We start from the raw sequence: 12,644 nt of genomic DNA on the forward strand, positions 1-12,644 counted from the left end.
GTAAATGTGTCACAATGTGCATATTTTTGGATTTTTGATGCCACAAATTTTTTTTTAGGGTAAATGTGTCTTAATGGGCATAGTTTGGGGTTTTTGGTGGTTTATTCTCAAAAAAATTAAATAAAATTGGCATAATAATACACAAGTTCAGATCAAACCCACTTTTGCTTTTGTATCAGCTCATATTAATTCTTAGCTCCAATTTGGCGGCCTAGAATCTTAAAGGTGGAAAAATGGGTCTACAACCCATATTTTATTAACTCATATTTAATGGCCCATATTTTATTAACTCATATTTAATGGCGTGGGTCATAAATGAGTTGCTTTAAGTTTTAAAAACAAGCTTAAGTTGGTCATAAAATGGGTTACTTAACAACTTAATGGGTCTTAAAAGGGTTTTAAATGGGTTATAGATTAGTTACCTATTAAGCTTGAGTAAATCATAGGTTATCATTAAAAAAAAATTATTTTTTTATTTTTTATTTTTTACTCTTTTTTTTTCTTTCTTTTTTTTCTACGAATTCCGGCAAGGGTTGCTAATTGCAGGCGAGGGCCATTGGCCACTAAGCGAGGGTTGTGAAGCCCTCGCCAGCCACAAGAGAGGGTCTTGGCCCTCGTCGCCCTCGCCGGCCCTTGCTTGTGGTCGGCGAGGGTCCGCCGGCGACCCTCGTTGGACTTAGAAAAAAAAAAGAAAAAAATTCAGAAATCTTTTAGAAAAATGATAAAACTATCCAAAGTGTTTTAGCAATATCATTTTTTTAGAAAAAATTATAATAAACAAGTTTTCCTAAATTGAATTAAATATGAAAGCATTTGAGTAGTAATATGGATCGGGTATGGGTAGGATATTGGACGAGTCAGGTATGGATCGAGAAATTTATACTACGAATAAATGGGTCAACATGGGTCGGATCAAACGACCCGATCCAAATTCGACCCGACCCATTTGACAGGCCTAATGATACCACAAAAAGAGCAAAAAAAACAAAAAGCCCACTCGGAAGAAAAATAAAATTGAGCCAAGAGAGAGTTAAAAGCCCACAAAGAAAAACAAGAGCCCCATGCGGCTAAAAAACAAGAAAGCCGGCTCCGTCTCCGACTCTTTCCCTCGCCTCCGCAAACGGTAAAGCAAGGGAGCCCGCGTTAGCCAAGCAAATCGAAGGGTGGCAGGAAACAGAGACGCGCTGCTGTGACTCCATCGGAACGTGGTTCCAGTCTCCTCGCTCCGCACTATCTCCTGCCTAAAAAAAGCGGACGCGCTCATCGTTCGGTCGGTTTAGCGAAATTCCGCAGAGGCAATGAGGTCGCGAGTCGATCTCATCCACAGAAATCTCGCGTCGTTCACCGGAAATTCGCCGATTCTTTTTTGGATCTCTGGTTCTCTCGGCACCGTCGTTCTTTTTGTCCGGGTGACGAATCTCCGCTGTGGTTCCGGCTTCAACTGCTCTCGGATTCGTTATATCCAGTTGAAGGAAGCTACAGATCTTCATTCTCTGCTCCTCGTCCGATCGTTGCGGTGGAATCGGAGTTAAGTCTCTTCTCTTTCTCTGATCTCTATTTCCGATTTCTCTCATTCGGTCAATCGCACCGATTTTTCTCAGCCTCTTCCAGAGTCTTCTTCATCGACTTTCTTTCCCATCCCCGTCTGGACGCCGTTCAGCACTGACTGTCGCCAACCACCGCTCCCATGAACGCGTCTGTATCGTTCCGTTCGGCTCTGTTTCTGGCCAAGGAGCTCGACGTCCTAGTTCCCGATCGAGACTCTTTCGCCGGTGCCGATTTCTCATCGTTGACACATCTGAGAAATTGAGGCGTGCAGCTCCTGTTCGAGTCGCTCTTATCGGTGTGATCATCCGTCATTAACGCATCGAGGATCTTCGTTACTCCATTCACTCGTCGACCGAGACCGTATATTCATTTTGAACAAGGCTTGGTCACTTCCTCTTCACGGCCTTCTTGGAGTCGAGAAGATGGAGAAATGATGTTATGATGGTTTTGTTGTGTTAATTCACCTCACGTAACCAGTACGTACGTTGCACGAAGTGATAAGCAAAACAAGTGCAGCAAAATAAAGAGGAGATCATAAATTTACGTGGTTCGACAGATAAGTCTGTCTACATCCATGGGGCAAGCACACGGAACTCACTTGTATAACAGGAGAAATTACAACGCACACCCCTCAACCCGACAAACACCAAATAGTGAGTCGCACTCTCAACTGTGAATCTTTTCTCAGTACAACTCTCACAATCACAGAGATACTGCACACCCAAGATTCCCTTACAAGAGATAACCCATACCCCCAAGTTCTATTTCACCCAGAACGTAGAGAAAAAAACAGAGGAATAACTTAAAGCACATTAACTCTTAACTGTTCCCTCTCAGTCTCTCTCTCCTTTTCACGTTCCCAAAGAAGTAAAGGGGTGGTTGTACGCACTAAAGTAGTGGAGGAGTGGCATCAACAGTTACTCCCTATTTTTTAGGTGTCACATTCTCCCACCTAAGGACTATTCTCGAATAGGCTTCACAACTCCGATTTGCCCAACCATCACCAATCAAGTGATAACTACAAGCCCAAGAGAAGTTCTGCGCCATAAAAACTTCTCTCTCGCAATAGGCTTCGTCAGCACATCTGATACGTTGTCATTGGTGTGAATTTTCTGCAAAGAGATAACTCCATCTTCCACTACATCACGAATAAAATGGTACCTGACATCAATGTGTTTTGTACGAGAGTGAAACATTGGATTAACGGCCAAATGTAATGCACTCTGACTATCACAATGAATAGTGATGACTTTCTGTTTGATTCTTAGCTCATCAAGCAATCTCTTCAACCAAATGCCTTCTTTACAAGCATCTTCTGTTGCGATGTATTCGGCCTCCGTAGTAGATAATGCCACCACAGATTGTAACTTAGACATCCAACTAATTGCTCCACTAGCTAAAGAGAAACAGTACCTAATGGTAGATCTTCGTCTATCACGATCTCCTGCAAAATCTGCATCCACAAATCCAACCAACTGTAAATTTTGGCTACTATAATGAATAGCCATATCAGAGGTACCCTTCAAGTACCGAAGGATCCATTTCACCACAGTCCAATGATCTCGACCCGGGTTTGCCATGTACTTGCTAATTGCTCCCACTGCTTGCACAATGTCTGGTCTGGTGCAGACCATGGCAAACATAAGACTCCCTACTGCCGACGCATACGGTACTCGAGCCATCTCTGTCTTCTCTGCTTCTGTGCTAGGACTCTGTTCAGAAGACAGTTTACAACCAATAAGAAGTGGGGTATTAATTGGTTTGGCGTTCTGCATATTGAAGCGCCGCAGAACCTTTTCAACTTAGCTCTTTTGAGTTATCCAGATCTTCCTATTTTCACGATCTTTGAGTATGGTCATCCCAAGAATTCGGTTTACAGCTCCCAGATCTTTCGTATCGAATTCCCTAGCCAAACGAGCTTTGAGGTATGCAATACCTTCTTTCGAAGTACCCGCAACTATCATGTCGTCAACATACAACAACAAGATTATAAAGCCACCATTACCATGATTGCGAACATAGGCACAATGGTCTGCTTCACATCTTTTGAACCCCACACTCACAATGAAAGAATCAAATCGCTTGTGCCAGCATCTTGGCGCCTGCTTCAAGCCATAAAGCGATTTGTTCAGTCGACAAACCAAACTCTTCTTGTTCTCTTCAATAAAGCCTTCAGGTTGAGTCATAAAAATTTCTTCATCAAGATTTCCATGCAAAAAGGCTGTTTTTACATCCAACTCGCTCAAGCTCTAAGTCAAGCACAATGCCACACTCAACACAAGACGAATAGTAGTTAGACGAACAACTGGAGAAAAAATTTCATTAAAATCGATACCTGATTTCTGAGCATAACCTTTCACCACTAAACGAGATTTATATTGTTCAATATTTCCGTTAGTATATCTTTTCAACTTGTAGACCCACTTAGAACCGATAGCCTTTCGTCCTTCAGGTAACTTGACAAGATCCCAAGTTTTGTTTTTGTGTAAAGCCTCCATTTCCTCCTCCATAGATGCCCTCCATTGAGGAGCATTACTGGACTCACAAGCTTCCTGATATGTACAAGGCTCTCCCTCTTCAGTTATGCAAGCAAAAGTTGTCACATAATCATTTAGCCAAACTGGAGGTCTAGAAGTCCTCCTATGAGGTCCTTGGTCACCATGAGTTTCACCACCAGTTCTGTCTCGTATGCTCTCTATCAGCTTCATCTCCACTAGCTTCATCAGTATCAGTCAAATGTTTTTCAAATTGATTTTGAACTTCTTTTGATGATTCAAGTTCAAATATCTGTGACAAGTCAGTATTTGGTGTTTCTTTGTCTTTTTGCAACGAATCTTCATTGAAGACGACATCTCGGCTAATAACGACTTTGTGAGTAGTAGGATCCCACAATCTGTACCCCTTTACACCTTCTGCATAGCCAAGAAAAATACACTTTCTGGACCTCACTTCAAGCTTTGTCCTTTGCTCTTTAGGAACCCACATATAAGTATCACAACCAAAAGTACGGAGGAAAGAATAGTCAACAGTTTTTCCAGACCATACCTCTTATGGAATCTGTCCATTAAGAGCAGTTGTTGGGCAACGATTCACTATGTAACATGCCGTACATACAGGTTCAGCCCAAAAACTCTGCTTCATACCCAAGACACAGCTCAACATACTTCGAGCACGATCCATTAGCGTACGATTCATACGCTCGGCCACTCCATTTTGTTGTGGAGTTCTGGGGACCGTGAAATGCCTTTGAATGCCATGCTCATTACAAAAATCTAAGAACTCTTGCAACATATATTCTCCTCCATTATCTGTTATGAAACACCTTATTTTTTTTCCTTTCTGATTTTCTACCAACGCTTTAAATTTCTTAAAAGAAGCAAAAGCATCACTTTTCCTTTTAAGGATGTAAAGCCAAACTTTTCTGGAAAAATCATCGATAAATGAAATAAAGTACTTGGCACCACCCAAAGACTCATCAGGAGACTCCCAAATGTCAGAATGTATCAAGTCTAAAGTATTCCGACTTCTTGCTGTGGAACGACGAAAGGAGTTCTATGAAACTTTCCAAACTGGCAATCTTCACAAAATTCTAAATTAATAGTCTTTAAACCAGGAAGAAGACCGCGATCAAGAAGTACCTTTAGTCCTTGCATGCTCATGTGTCCCAAATGCCTGTGCCAGATAGTTGCCAATTCTGTCACAGCATTGGCAACTATGGCTTCACTGATTATGGTCTCCAATTAGCCTGTACAAACCGCCTATTAATTCTCCTTTCGCCACGATAAGTGCTCCTTTGACGATCGTCCCTTTTCCAGAATAATTTTATAGCCATTTTCATCAAACTTTCCCAGCGACAGTAGACTTTTCCGCATATCTGGTACATGCCGTACACCCGATATTGTACGCGTGATGCCATCAAGCATGGGAACACGAACATCTCCAATCCCCACGATTTGACATGAGTTATCATTGCCCATGTATACTGTGCCTCCATCACATAACTGATACGTATGGAACCAGTCTCTATGTGGTGTCATATGGAAAGAAGCGCCCGAATCCAAAATCCATTGATGTTGCACGCTCTTTATTGGAACTGCAGTCATCACCTCGCCATCTTTAGGTAAGTCTACATTTTCAACGATGTTTCCTTGGGAATTTGTTGATGTTGATGCATTTTGGGAATCAAATTTGCGATTTTGTTGATTCTCCTTGGATTTACAATCTTTACGCATGTGACCCTTTTGTCCACATTTCCAACAAGGACCCAGAGTTCGCCTCTTTGACATGGACCTTGACATCTTTCTCCCACTAGAACCTTTGTCCATGGATCTTCCTCTGGCCATCATAGCATTACCAAAAGTGCTCTCGAGAGTTTTTCTACAAGACTCTTCTGTCAGTAACGTAGCTATAGTTGAATACATGTCAAGATCCGCTCCAGTACTGAGACTCATGATCAAGGAATCCCATGTATCAGGCATAGAACATAGAAGAAGTGTTACCTTCTCGTCGTCCTCGATTTTGACGCCGATGGAAATCAATTTGCTCAATAGGGTGTTAAACCTGCTCAGGTGCTCTTGGAAAGAGGAGCCTTTCTTCATCTATGAACTGTATAATTGCCGACGAAGAAAAATTTTGTTTGACATTGTTTTCCCTTCGTAGAGATTCTTCAATTTCTCCCATAAGCCTTTGGCAGTGGTTTCTTCAGAGACATTGAAGAGGACAGAATCATCTAACGCCAGAAGTAGATCCACCATTGCCGTTTGATCTTTCTGTGCAAAATCCTCATCTTTCATCTCTGTCGGCTTTTTGTCTTTACCGGCAAGAGCAACTGCACAACCATCTTTCACCAGCACCGCTTGCATTTTCAGCTTCCACAATGGATAGTTGGATCCGTTGAATTTTGGCACCTTGAACTTTGTAGAAGTTGATGCAGCCATCGCACAAAGCTGAAACACGTACGTTGACGTCGATCACGTGCAGCACAGGCTTCTTGAACCGTCGGCTCTGATATCAATTGTTGTGCTAATTCACCTCACGTAACCAGTACGTACGTTGCACGAAGTGATAAGCAAAACAAGTGCAGCAAAATAAAGAGGAGATCACAAATTTACGTGGTTCGACGGATAAGTCCGTCTACATCCACGGGCAAGCACACGGAACTCACTTGTATAACGGGAGAAATTACAACGCACACCCCTCAACCCGACAAACACCAAACGGTGGGTCGCACTCTCAACCGTGAATCTTTTCTCGGTACAACTCTCACAATCACGGAGATCTGCACACCCAAGATTCCCTTACAAGAGATAACCCGGACCCCAAGTTCTATTTCACCAAGAACGTAAAGAAAAAAAACAGAGGAATAACCCAAAGCACATTAACTCTTAACTGTTCCCTCTCAGTCTCTCTCTCCTTTTCACGTTCCCAAAGAAGTAGAGGGGTGGTTGTACGCACTAAAGTAGTGGAGGAGTGGCATCAACAGTTACTCCCTATTTTTTAGGTGTCACAGGTTTGGAGATTAACATCAACTGAGTTTGATTCAATGATCTGAATCTGATGTTGTGGTTGTTTGCGATTAGATTTGCATAAAGGATCACTTCTCCCAAACACTCCCCATTTGTTCGATAAAATGTCAAGCCAGGTTCCTACTAGACCTATCACCGATTTTGGTGTATTTTGAGTATACATTAACGTCTTGGATAAGAAACTTCCATTCCCTGTTGAGTAGTATCATTTTCTTGTCTCTTTGCCTTTGTTCTGTGCTTTAAGAATGCTTTCATCCAGCCCTGTTAACCTGAGTCTGAGAATTGAGGTCAGATCCGAGTAAAAGCTGAACCGAATCTGGAGAATAGCTGTCGGTCTAAACTTCTGAGGATTTTGTTTGGTATGTTTAATTGAAATTAGCAGATCGTGAATTTTTCATCGTTGCTCTGACTTCACTATTCTTTGCTGCTTATATGTTCTGACAATGGTCTGCGACGGTGGTGGATGAGAATGTGATGTGGAGTCATTCAATTAAGTCCTCGCCCCTGGTAATGTTCATGGTGTACGCCTCCAGGGTTTTAGACCCTGGTATTTCTACTCTTCTTGTGTACATGTGTTTGTCGTGGACTAACTGTGTTGGTAATGGCTGGAGATGGTCACTGGAACGTAAAGGCTAAAGGCCGCTGATGGATAAAGGTAGATGGGGGTCTGGCGATTGGAGGTGGTTGATGGTGAACTGTACCATTCTCGGAAGATAGAGTAGATATGGTCTATCGTTGAGAGTTTGGTGTTATGTGATTAATGTTTGACTGGCATAAGTTTCTGGATTGCTCGGAAGAAGGCGATAGGTTTTGTGATACATGTATGAATAGTGTTAGAAAATTCCCACATCAAATAACCGATGTGATCTGGAGCAGTTAATATATTTTAGTTCGCCCATAATTCATTGGTTTAAGCTTTTGAGTGAATGTGAGTTTAACTTGATACATTGACGGGCTCAGACTTGGGTTTCGTCTTGGCAATCTCCTCGAATACATTCCCAACAAATGGTGTCCATGGATAAAAGTGGGCGTTCATGGACTTGGTGCACCTAACGCTCAGCTACTCACTACACATGTGAGTAGTATTCAAGAATGAATAAAAGGAAATAATAATAATAGAAGAGGTTAAAAAGAGAAAAACAATAATGGGCTCATTTTGATTCTGATGGAAAATGGGCTTAGTGGCAGAATGGTGAAAGACGAGTTGGGATAAGAGCTGGGTTTAGAGTTTGATGTGGCTTAAATAGAAATTGGGCTTTATAGGGTTTTTTTAGAAAATGGGCTATGGAAGTTTATAATCAAAAAGGGGTATGATGGAATAAAGCCCAACTTGTGTCCGTGGTCCGTGGTCTAGACCCGCAAAGTCCAACTGTAGTCTACATATACGGACCGGGCCTGAAGGCCCAGTCCGATTCCCCATTTCCTGAAAACAATAGAAAAAACAATAATAGATAAAAAGTGATGACAAAATTCCGAAAATAAAAAATGAAAAATCGGTTAGAAAAATAGGCCTTTATTAGGTTGCTAGATTTTAGTATTAGAATTAGCTTAAAAGTAGCTTAGTTTAATTTAGTTAGTGCACATATGGTTTAGGGTTTTAAAGGGCACCATTGATTTAGTTTATTCTTAGAAGCTTAATCCTTTAAAAAAGCAATTGAATTCAATTTGAACTAAGCTTATGGGGATTGTTGTCCTATGGCTCAATAACTAGACCATGTAATATTCTTTGCTCCACATGTATTGGATTTCTTTATTGCACTATATCTTTTACTCATTTTTTCATTACTATTTTTTATGTGTTTATTGGGATTGCTTTTATTTCATTTGTTATGTTATGATTCATTTTCTTAGTTGAATGGTTATGTTACATTCTAGGACTATAATTAATACAAAAATATTGCATGGACACTTAGCAGACAAGAACCATAGAATTCATAATTTTGTAAAAAGATTGCCTGGGCATCTTAGTTGACAAATAATCAAGTTTAGGTACTGAAAGAATACTAGTTAGATAACTAGTGTCATCAAGATCCCGACCCTAGATCTCTGGTTACGTAGGAAATGAAGTATATTCTCATATCTCACTTAGTTTTTAGTCGACCCCAATAGGCTAGCGACGACTCCTTACATAGAATTCTGATAGAGTTAATCAAATCTAATGGTGCGTTTGTTTGAGGGAAAGTGTTTTTCAGGAATTCGTTTTCCGAACTTTCCATTGAAAATAATAAGTCAACCAAAAATACTTTTTTGTCAAGGAAAATATTCATGTTTAATATTAGGAAAATAAATTCCGTAATTTAAGAAGGTGAAAACACTTTTTGGAATTGCTTATCTTAACTTTTTAAATATTTTATTCTTTTCTTTTTTCTTCCCTACTCCGATCATTGGCCACGACGACGGCGAGCCTCGACCTCATTGACCTCGCGCGAGCTCGGGCTTGGCCGAGGTTGGTGAGCTCGACCACTTGTGGCCTTCGCCGTCACCGGGCAAGCCTCGAGCTCGCCTATGACCGTCGCCGATCGATCGGTTGCGGTGGAAGAAGGAGGAAAAAAGTAAAGGAAAGAAAAGAAAAAAGAAAAAGAAAAGACAAAAAATAAAATTAAAAAAATAATTAAAATTTTGATTTTTTTAAAGACAAAACAAAATAATAAAAATTTGAATTTTTTTAAAATAATAATAAAATTTTAAATTTAAAAATTCGATTTTTTTTTTGCCCTAAGATAAAGTCATGAGATTGAAACCATTTTTCAATGAAATCCAAATATCATAAAACAATTTCGATCATATATCATCAAACAAAAGAAAACTAATTATTTTCCTAAAAAATGATTTCTCGAAAATCATTTTCCGTTATTATTGAGCTTTTCGCGAAACAAACGCAACTCAAATTAAAAATCTCAGTATCCCACGGGTAAAGGTTTGAGAGAACTCGTGCCAATTGAGAGCCATTGATCCACCTTTAAGGGTCCGTTTGGCAACATGCCAAACAGTGAAAATTTCTGTTCATTTGTTCCCAGAAATAGTTTGGGAACAGAAATGCGTTTGGTAAACTTTTTGTTCCCGGGCACATTTTTGCAAAAATTTGTGCCGAGAAACAGTTTTGGAAGAGAAACAAGAAGTAAAAAAAGTTGCTTCTTGTTTCTCGACACAATTTTGAGAATCAATTTTTTTTCTTCTTTTTCTTTTTTTCTTTTCTTATTTTTGTGTTGTTCTTCCCCGGTGGGCCGGCGACCGGCGGCCGACGACGCGACCGGCCACACCCAGGGCCGGCGAGGGCGTCACGGCCCTCGCCGGCCGCCGGCAAGGGCGAGGCGGACCCTCGCCGCCCGGGCGAGGCGGCCTCGCCCGAGACGGTGAGGCTCGGCCTCGCCCAGATCGCGAGGCCGAGCCTCGCCGTCGTGACCCATGGCAAAGCCAACCTCGCCGTGGGTCGCAACGGCGAGGCCGCCTCGCCCAGGCGGCGAGGGTCCAACCCTCGCCCTCGCCGGCCCTGGGCTGTGGCCGGTCGCCGGCGACTGGCCATGGCCAAAGAAGAAAATGGGTAGAAAGAAAAAAAAAATTAAATAATTCAAAATATTATTAAAATATTATTTGAGAACAGAAATTTTGTGTAGTTACCAAACGCATTTCTGTTCTTTTCTACTCTAGGAATAGAAATTTTAGTCAGTTTATCAAACGCCTTCAAATACTCAGAAATTGTTTCCGGGCACAGAATCAAAAAAAATCATTTCTATTCAGAAATAGTTCCCGGGCACAGAATGGTATTCATGCGCACCCTAAAAGTACCCTAAACCAGTCCTTTTTTCCGTCCTTTTACCCGACGGAAAAGAGGGACATGACATAAACACTTTGCTTTTTTAGAAGGGTTGTCTCCTTATCCTTTAGAACCTTCGCGATCTGTTATTAGTGAATCTTTACATACTGTTGAACTAGTTTTAATAGCTTTATATTTAATAAATATTGATGAATTACTTTCAATAGCTCTCTAGTTTGGCCAATATGAAGAAAATGATTAATATCAAAAACAAATTTAAAATATATCCATTGTGGCACCAATACTTTAAACCTTTTTTTGCGTTACTAAAAACCATGGGATCCATTTGTTTAATGGAAGATGAATGATTTGGAAAACATTTTCCTAAAAAAGATCACTTATATTATTTGAAATAATTAGTAAATGAAAGATATTTTAATCATCAAAAATAATTTATGTCTAAATTTTTCTATGAATATTCATTTTTATAAGCGATACAAGTCATCATTTTTAGGAAAATATTTTTTAAATCATTTATTTTCCGTGAAATAAACAGAGCCTTAAACTATGCTCACTGTGACACCAATACTCCAAAAAAAAAAATTTGCCGCCCCTAAACTAGCACAAGTTTGGGATATTGGTGACATAAAAAAAGTTTAGGATATAGGTGTTAAGGTGGGTAAAGTTTAAGATTTTTTGGGATGGATAGAGTTCCTTTTTATATATATATATATAGATACAAGTTTAGGGGTTTTTATGACCCAAAAAGAGGTTGGGGTATTGATATCACAATGAGTATAATTTAGGATTTTTAGTGGTATTTTCTCTTAACAAAAATATCAAGGGACGAAAGTGCTACGGGGATTTGCAAGGTACTTTCACTCGTTGGATCCCGGTATTAAAGATTGATAATCTGGTAATTTTTACATTAGAACAAGCGAAGAGTTTTAGTTTGTATTACTATGTTTTACCATGTAAATTTTACGCTCATATCACATGTTTCGGTTTCTAATTTGTAAATGGGTATTACCATGTGTTGCGATCGACCTCCGTTAATTGGGCAATTAAAAATAGGTGTCAACACCATGTGTATTCAATTATGTTTTCTTACTTTTTCTTTTTAGATTTTAGAGATAATGACACAAATGATTCATAAACTTTGGCCCAATATGCAATGTGGTCCCTAAACTTTAAAATTGTTCAATGTGGTCCCTAAACTTTAGCCCAAATTGTCCTTAAATTTTTAATTTATTTTATGTGATCCCTGGATTTTTGGCACGTGTTCAATTTTATCCTTAGATTGTATAAAAATGTTCAATGTTGTCATTGCATTAATTCAAGTTTAGGGACAATATTGAATATTTTCATATAGTTTATGGACTGAATCAAATATGTACCCAAAGTTCATGGACTACATTGAACAAATTAAAAATTTAGGAATCACATTGCATATTGAGCAAAAGTTCATGGATCATTTTTGTCGTTTACCATAGATTTTACCTCTGTATAGTCTTGTTGAAAAGAGAATTTCCAAGGAGAAGTGTCACATGGATACAAGTTTGGGATTTTTGGTGTCACAAGAAGAAGTTTGAGATAAATATGTCACACTGTACAAGTTTGGGATAAATATGTCACATAGGTACAAATTTGGGGGTTTTTGGTGTCACAAAAAAATTTGGAGTAAATATATCATAATGGGTCTAATTTAGAATTTTTGATGACTTTTATGTAATATTTTATTATTAATAATGTAAATATTTTTCGTTAATTAATTATTTTAAGCGAGTTCAAAAAGGGGTGGATTTAATCATGTAAGG

This window comes from Syzygium oleosum, unplaced genomic scaffold (assembly GCF_021117445.2).
Source record: "Syzygium oleosum isolate NSW1041296 unplaced genomic scaffold, Sole_v2.1 Sole_v2.04, whole genome shotgun sequence".
NCBI classification, from domain to species: domain Eukaryota; kingdom Viridiplantae; phylum Streptophyta; class Magnoliopsida; order Myrtales; family Myrtaceae; genus Syzygium; species Syzygium oleosum.